General features: G+C 38.8%; 1 non-coding gene across 1 annotated transcript; it reads right to left on the bottom strand.

The window, feature by feature from the left end:
* Nucleotides 1–6,585: 6,585 nt before the first annotated feature.
* LOC141603385 (small nucleolar RNA R71) lies at nucleotides 6,586–6,691 on the bottom strand. The gene has a single exon (XR_012525264.1). It is a non-coding gene; the product is annotated as a small nucleolar RNA R71 (small nucleolar RNA).
* Between the last annotated feature and the right edge of the window lie 1,424 nt (nucleotides 6,692–8,115).

Genomic DNA, 8,115 nt, shown 5'->3' with positions numbered 1-8,115 from the left:
AAGAATTTGTTGGAGGCTAACCTCTCAAGCATTTGGTCAATGAATGGTAAGGGGAAGTGATATTTTCTTGTTGCGGAGTTTAATTTCCGGTAGTCAATGCACATACGCCAACCGGTGATCATTCTTATGGGTATTAATTCATTCTTTTCATTTGTCACTACCGTGGTACCTCCTTTCTTAGGTACCACTTGGACGGGGCTAACCCACAAAGAATCCGATATGGGATATATGATTCCCGCATCAAGTAATTTCATGACCTCTCCTTTGACAACTTCTTGCATGTGGGGGTTCAATCTTCTTTGGGGTTGAATGGTAGGTCTATGGTCTTCCTCTAGATGAATTCTATGCATGCAAAAGTCGGGACTTATCCCCTTAAGGTCATCTAGACTATAACCTATAGCCTTCTCATGTTGTTTCAACACATCAAGCAACTTTCCCAATTGGTCATCATCAAGTCTATCATTAACAATCACGGGTTTGGTCTTTGATTCATCAAGGTAAGCATATTTCAAATTTGGGGGAAGGGGTTTCAAAGTAGGAGTTTGTACCTTACTTTCTTCCTTTGGAGTTTCATTGAGAATTTGCTCCATCTCCATTAGACATTCCATTCTCATAGCATACTCAACTTCACTTTCATCAACCTCATCATATTCAAATCCCATGATGGGTTCCTCTTGCTCTTGAGTTTGTAAAATATCCTCTAGGATGGATTGCTCATCCTCTATGGGTTGACATGCTTCTACTAGAATATTATGCACCAATTCGGATTGTGCACGAGTAAGTTCCTTGTTAGCTAGAGCGGCCTCAAAGAGATCCACCTCCAACTCCCAATACATGCTCTTAGCCTCACTTGCTTCTAAGGCTTCTAATGCTTGCATGGGATCCTTGAAGTAAGGAATACTCAAATGGTCCTCTACAAAACAGTCTATGAAATCCATCTCGCAAAATATCAAACAACTCGAAAATGATTAGAACAAACCTTGAGGAGTTTTACTTCCTCAAGGCGAAGAAAGACACAACTAATAACAATAAAAAGAAATCTAAATCAAACAAACACCGTCCCCGGCAACGGCGCCATTTTTTGATGCGATCCCGCTAAGTGTTCACAAATTAAGATGTGGTCGTTGGTCACGGTCGAATAAAAACACAATATATAGCTCCACAAACAACTCTACAATTAGTAAAGAGGCAAGTAAAGGTCGGATCCCAAGGGACGGGAGTTGAAATGAGATTTCTATTGTAACTAGTGGTGTCTAAGGGGTGTCACAAATTGGGTTGATGTAGAAGGTTACTAAACTAAAATAGCAATGAAAATAAACAAGCAAGATGAATTAAAGGGGTGTAAACAATTGATTAAAGGCACTAGGGTGTCATGGGATCATAGGGGAATCATGGGATATGATCATACAAACATGTTCTCAAATTATAAGCAAGCAATTATTGTTGTGATGGATCGAGTTGGGTTATATCTTACAATCCTAGGAAAGTTTGGGTCCCGGAGCCGAATCGATTAGATTGTACAACACCTACAAGTCGACTTAATCTTCCCTACTCAACAACATGCATTGTCTAATAAGACTCGAGTTGGGTTATGTCTTACAAGTCTCATTGAAAAGATACAAGATGATAGTAAATGCAAGGATTCATAGGCTTAGTATTTCATCAAATATAACATGTGCATGAGTTGAGATCAAAACAAGCAAGCAAATAAAACATGAAAGCATATTAATTTAAGCATGAATCATTCCCCATGTTGGTTTCCCCTAATCACCCATTAACCCTAGCTAAGAGACTACTCACTCATTATCATGTTGATCATGCTAGCAAGGTTGTTAATCATACCAACAATATGAAACATGATGAATAAATGAAAGTAATTAACAATAATTAAAAAGGGATTAAGAGATTATACCTACTAATGATTCCAATAATAAAGCAAAGATAAAAGAAGTACTTGAATGCTTGATTGAGAGGTTGTCAATCTCCCAACAATAACCCAAATAATCTTCAATTACCCAAAATAAAGGATGAACAAAAGAGAGATTAAAGAACTAAAACTTGGATTAAAACTTGATTAATACTTGATTACAATATTAAAGAGAGATTTGATTGATATTAACTACACTAATTATTGATAAGAAGAACATGCTACTCTAATTAGACTAATGGGGTATTTATAGTGGAAATTAGGGAGGATGCATTAGGGTTAACTAAGGGCTAAACTAGTAATTACACTTTTTAAGTTGAGCAAGGAGGAGCCGGTATTTTCTGAGAGAAGGGCTTCTTTCTTCGTAGCTTGGAGAAGACAATCCGTGCTGTGCTAGAATCCGGGAGGAATAGGGTCGGGACGGGCGGATTCTGGCGTTGGAATCCGAGCGGATTCAGGGGAATCCGGGCTGATTGTGGAGGTGGAATCAGAGCGGATTGTGGCAAAGCCGCTCGGATTGTGCTGCTGCGGGACGGACGGATTGTTGACAATCCGCTCGGATTGTCAGTCAGCAACAAATCTTCTTCTTTTCTTCCCTTTTCTTCATAAATTCCTTGAGGATTTCCTTGGGGACTCAAGGATCCTTTCTCAACATTGCTCTTCTACTATGATATGTACAAAGGCCTTCTAATCTTGTCTCTCCTTGATGCTTGGTCATTGAATTCGATCAATTTAGTCTCGTTTTGCCATGAAAATGCAAGATTCTTACTCCTTTCCTACCAAGGGATCAAAATCTCAAAGAATATGCAAAACAAAGAACTAAAGATAAGAAATGACCCAAATAAGCACTAAAAAGCATGGGAACAAGGCTAATTCGGGGGCTAAATATGCGCCAATTATGGTCACATCAATAGTATTCTTATGAGTCAATTATTTGACTAAAGACTATTCGCCTAAGATGGCAAAACTTCAAAGTAACTTTGATTTGTGTTCAATGACCTTCGTAATTGGGGTCAAAGGGGCACATTTTGGGTTATAATGAGCTGTGGCTATGTGAAGGGAAAAGTGCAATAGGAATTGTCCACCCCTAGTCAGGGTTATCATATATCTCAAGGCCACTCGAGGAGTAATGAACTGAAAACGCGTAGCCACGCTCGGAAGGTATCTACGGTAGATAATTCTGGTCAGACAGTTATTCTCCAGATCGAGGAAACCACTCATGATATGATCAAATGAAAGTACGACCTGCAAGACACCTTGTATTGAGTGGGAGATAGCAATAGAACAAGAAAATTGGTGACGCACACTTGTCTCGGACAAGTGGGAGATTGTTGGAGTATGTGTCCTCGACAATAATGCGATCACATGTTTAAATCTCATGATAAGAATATATGAGGGAAAGTAATATTTTATTGTCAACTGATCCACATTAATCGGTAATGGTTGGCTGACTAGAGTTTGACATTAATGTCGTATGACGGTGGTGATTAATTGATCCCTTAAGGTCATACCTCTAGGGTAACACTCTTAATTGATTAATTAATTAATTGTATGTTGATACAAGTTAATTAATTCCTTAAAATTGAACAAATGATTTTATGAGTGAGAATACATATCTTATTGTAATTTGATTAAATAAGATTCGTACTGAGTAATTAAATTGTTTTATTACTTAGGTTTATTTATTGTTTAGGAAACAATTAAAATGAGAATGAATGACTTACTATAAATAAAACTTGTTGTGATTTATAATTCAATAACCCATTTTAAGTAATTGTAATTGTGAATTACTCGTTAACTTTTGTGTGTGATTTATTTTAGTTAAATAATGATTTTTAATAAGTTAAAAATGCATTATTAAACAACATATCTAGTAACATGTCCAATATGTCACACTACACAATTTAACATATTGACAAACTTAAAATGGACCCTTTTTATCTTAAGGGTGCCGTGTGATTAAGGGGTGTGGGAGGTTGGTTGTGTCTTGTTTATTTAATTAACAAACACAATAATACCCTACTAATATAGGCATGCAAAGATAAATATCTTGAGAAGAAAAACTTGCAAAGGTATTGGGCACCCTTCCCTTGGTCTACCCGGCCACCCTTAGCAAAAGTAGAGAAGTTTTTCTCTTTAATTCATTCATTCATTTTTCCATATAATTATATTGATAATTACTTATTCTCTCTAGCTTTAGTTGAAGAACACTAGAAAACCAAATCACAAAATTCTCTAATATTATCTCATCTTTACTAGTAGTAGTAGTAAATAATAATATTAGTAATTTTTAAGGAACATTTAATAATTTCTAGTAACACAATTAGTTTATGTTTTAAGAGGGATTACCTTGGTACAATCCCTTAAGGAGTAGATCCTATAATTGGATCTAGGGGTTTTTCATTTGGAGCATTTGGATTTTTACTTAAGAAGACTAATTGGAAGGAGTCCAATTAGTATATCCTATTCGGCCTCCATTGTAAGAATGATAGATTCTTCTCTTTTATTCTTTTGTTTTTGCATGCATAAGATCTGATACGTGCATTTTGTATAGTCTTTTTAGCCTATTTTAGCACGTATTTCTATACACTTTCATACTATTTATATTGCATTTTACCCCCGAATTGGCTACTTTAGTTCGTTTTGTCCGTTTTGTAGAAATGAACGCGAAAGTAGTGGAATCGTACCATTTTCGTCCTTTTTGCATGCATTTTGAAGAGACGGGATTTTTCAGAGTGAGATCTTGCATTGGGATGCATGAAGGAACGGTCTACGATGCGCAGTCGGTCACGAGTTTGAGCTGTTTTGGAAGAAGAATACTCGATCGAGCTGTTTATCACTCGATCGAGTGGTTTCTATAGCTGAGAATGGTCGATCGAGTAATATTTTACTCGATCAAGAAGTGCTGGAAATTGAGGTTGCTCGATCGAGTGACAATTCTACTCGATCGAGTAGATTATCTGGAGAAATGCTCGATCGAGTGGTTTCAGACTACTCAATCGAGTGGTTTTGGCTGTCGTGGGCTTCAATTAGCCCGTGAACTTGTTTTAGTTATTGGACTTAGTAGTTTTTCTATTTAAACGCACGTTAACTAGGTCATTAGCATCTATTCTATTCATGATCTAAGTTCTATCTTATCATTCATCTTTCACTCTCAAGACTGCGTTACTTTTTTTTCTTCACTGTAACTTTTGCTTTCGGATTTTCTCGCTCGGATTTGTTTGTTCTTTACGCCGGATTCTTGCGATTGTAATCTCTTTCTCCCTTTTAATATTAATCTTTCTTTTATTCATCTTAATTGTTTGTTTGATTCTTTTAATTTTCTGCCCTAATTACTTTTATGCATTTTCATTATTGTTTCATCATGCTTTATATTAGTTATTTCAATATTGTTATTATTGATAACATTAGCGATATGAGTAGCTAAATCTGTTTCATGTTAGGATTAGGGGATCTACGGTAGAAATGTGACGATGTATTAAATAGGTTAGATGAATTAATTGTGAGACTCTGTCCCCATGGCAAAATAACTGTATTTACTGACTTAGTTGAGTGCACGCTTCTAAGTCACCCTTTTAATCTGGTTAAATTTAATCATGGATCGGAAGATTGGACAAAATAGACCTGCTATGAATAGTAGACTACCATGACGAGGATGAAAGTTAAGTTAGTGGAAGTTTAGGATAGAAAGTGGACCGGAAGGACCTTTCCATATCCGTCTCGCAGTAATTTATCTAAGTTGTTTACAGTTGAGTCACTGGACTACCGTAGTGAACCGAAATCCTGACATGTCCCTGCTTTATCGATAGTTTATCACCCTTTTTCTGCCTTTACTGCTCTTTCCTTGCTTCTCTTTCTTTTAAAGCCTTAATTAGTTTAGAAAATCAATTATAAACACCCCCCATTTGTGACCAAATAGACGTACTCTTACAGATATCTTGCCTCCCTGAGGAGATCGACCTGACTTCCCTAGCTATATAGTTAGTTATTTTTGATAGGTATACGACAGCACTGTCAAATTTTGGCACCGTTGCCGGGAGGCAATTGCCCTATCTTTCTTTATTTCGTTTATTTTATCCGTCTCAGTGAATTTTTATTCCTTGAGGCAGTTCTTATTTATTTTCTTTCAGTGTTGTGTATGCCAGGTCGACGGGTTTCGATTAGTTTCACACCGATTCGAGCCGAGAGACTGTTTCGAGGCATAGACTCCGTCTGCAAAGAGAATCACGAAAATCCATCTTTTGAAGAAGACACTTTCAGTTCTGTAAACCAATCAGTAAGGATGCCAAACATTGCTAGTCACTCGGAGCCTAAAGCATCATCAATTTCAAAGGGTTTCAATCTCCAGACTGAGGATGGGAATACTTTTGACATCCGTCCATCCTATATCACTCTGGTGGAGAGAAATCTCTTTAGAGGTGTGGCAGGTGAAGACCCGAGGAAGCATATGGAGGTCTTTACGGACTACTGTTCTACTATCCCCGCCACAAAGGGGGTAACTCAAAACAAGATTAAGGAGGTGCTGTTTCCTTTTTCTTTGACTAACTCAGCCAGGGAGTGGCTGACTGATTTGGACCGCACGGCTGCAGGGGTTACTAACTGGGAGACGCTTGCTCTTGCTTTTTATAATTGATATTTCCCTCCGCAGCACACTAATCAGCTGAGGGCCAAGATTTCCAGTTTTAAGCAAGCACCTGATGAAACATTCTATGAAGCAAGGTACCGTTTCAAGAGGTTGGTGAGGTTTATTCCTCACCATGGTTTTGATCCATGGTTTCTGTCCAATCAGTTCTACAATGGGCTATACGATGATCACAGACCCATACTTGATGCATCATCCAACGGAAGATTCCAAAAGAACACTGACGATGATAAGGGATGGGCCCTTATTGAAGAGATGGCGACCCACTGTGCTGAGTATGGAAACCTGAGGGATGGTATTAGGACAGTTCATGCAGTCGATAAGCAAGTTGTGGCTCAGCTGTAAGCCATGAATGCTATATTTGATAAGTTGGAGTTACATTCTGCTGGGGAGCCTCAGACGGTTCATTTGCTTACTAGAGGGGAGACTATCACATGTGAGAGGTGTGGGAGCAACGACGGTCACACTGTTGTTGGCTGTCTTACGGAAAAGGAACATGTCCTTGATTTTCAACAATACAGGCAAGGAGGGGGTTCCTATTATAACAACCAAGGGGCGGTCCATCCTAATTTGAGGTGGACAAGTCAAAATGTGCTCAATCCTACCCCTCCTCCGCAGCAGCAGCAACCATATGTCCCTCCTCATAAGGCTCAACAAGGCTTTCAGAAGCCTCATTCATTTCCTACACCTAATCTAGGTGCATCATCTTCTGGTGGGGTAAGTGAGCTAGGTGAGTTGAAGACAATGTTGCAGTCTTTGACGAAGCAATGACAGCTGAGTGATCAACAAAAAGATGCATCTATCAAGGCACTTGAAACTCAAGTTGCCCAGTTAGCCGCGAACCAGTCCACACGGAAACCGGGACATTTACCATCACAAGCCGATAAGAATCCACATGAGACGGTGAATTTAATCAATTTGAGGAGCGGTTATTCATATGAAGGACCGAAATCAGACCGGGGAAGGTAATTACTGCTGAAGAACAGTGTTCTGTCGAAGAAAAAGAGCTGACGACAAAGAAAGTACTCGATCGAATGAAATTTTTGGCCGATCGAGTGATTTTGTTGAAGAACCTGGGAAGGTAATTACTGCTGATGAATAGTATTTACTGCTGATGATGAATAGTATTTTTGCTCGATCGAGTAATGAAGATAAAGAACAACTCGATCGAGAGCCTGCTAGTGCGCGATCGAGTAAAACATCGCCTGAAAGACCTCGTTCGAGAGGAAAGAAGCGTTCGAAGGATTTGGAGCTTGATCCGGCTGACACGTTGGAAGAGAGCAACAAGGGACTCGAGATACCCATCACGGTGCCCTTCCCGAGGCGTTTGCAGAATACTAAGGCTAATCAACAATTCGGCAAATTTGCCGAACTCCTGAAAAGGTTGCAAGTCACTGTGCCATTCGCCGAATTGCTGACACAGGTACCCTCTTACCTTAAATTTATGAAAGAAATTTTATCGCGTAAGAGGCATATTAATGATCATGAGACGGTAGCTTTGACCGAGGTAGGGACGACCCTAGTTCAGAATAAGTTACCTCCCAAA

The sequence above is a fragment of the Silene latifolia genome, chromosome 9 (assembly GCF_048544455.1).
Source record: "Silene latifolia isolate original U9 population chromosome 9, ASM4854445v1, whole genome shotgun sequence".
Classification (NCBI taxonomy): domain Eukaryota; kingdom Viridiplantae; phylum Streptophyta; class Magnoliopsida; order Caryophyllales; family Caryophyllaceae; genus Silene; species Silene latifolia.
This window is presented reverse-complemented; position numbering and strand designations above follow the sequence as displayed.